The following is a 991-nucleotide window of genomic DNA, read 5'->3' as shown; positions in this document are numbered from 1 at the left end:
TGAAGGGACGAATAGCAATTATCGCTTGAGGGATCGAGATGATATAACACTCTATTTGAGAAAATTACGAGACTAGTATAAACAAAATTTTCCATGAACTAAACATATGATAAAGCAAGTGTATAAAAAGAGATTTGGGTCATTCAACCTAATAGAATAATATTTTGGAATGAAATTCCAAGTCTTTGGAAATTAAACTGAAATCAATATGGTTTGTTCTAGCTGAAAATAATTTAATTATCTTCTATTAAAAGTGAAAATAAATTGATTTAATTATTAAAAAACTATTCAAATAATCGACTTTATATTCATTTAAATAATGTTTGGGTAGGTAATCATGAACAAACTATCGAGTCCACTAACAAAAGAGAAGCGTTTCTCATTGTTGGAAGTTTGTCCATGGAATTCTTGTCATAAAGGTAGTTCAAGAGTTTGATTTTAAAAATTAAATTTTGAATCAATAATGTAACACAACGAGCATGTGATCATTGTTTTAAGACTAAATTTAAATAAATAAACGTATACTCTTTTAAATAATTAAATTATTTTAGATGTATGGTTTGTAGGGACATATATATCATTCACCGAATCCAATAGTACATATTTTGAAAACGTCCAGTGCCAAAGTCACGGAATGAGTAAATTCGCTTTAACATCTTCCGTCCTAGATTGTCAATAATAAATTGATTAGGGTCCATAATATATTCTCGATCATCTAAAAAATGAAAGTTCGATATTCATAAAATATGTCACACTTATAGGTTTCAATCAACATCATCAATACAAATGTCTCCAATAACATCAAAGGTACGTCCAAAATTCATAAGAGGTGAGAAAGCAATTGTGGGTTGGTAAAACATTCATTTAAAAAAAATCAAACAAGAAGGAGTGGCCACCAAATTAAAAGCATTTTCTTATAAAAACCATTTTTTTATTGGTTTTTGATTACAAATTGACAAAGAATTTTGTGCACAACTTTTAATTAATTTCA

This window comes from Olea europaea, unplaced genomic scaffold (assembly GCF_002742605.1).
Source record: "Olea europaea var. sylvestris unplaced genomic scaffold, O_europaea_v1 scaffold1424, whole genome shotgun sequence".
NCBI lineage: Eukaryota > Viridiplantae > Streptophyta > Magnoliopsida > Lamiales > Oleaceae > Olea > Olea europaea.
This window is presented reverse-complemented; position numbering follows the sequence as displayed.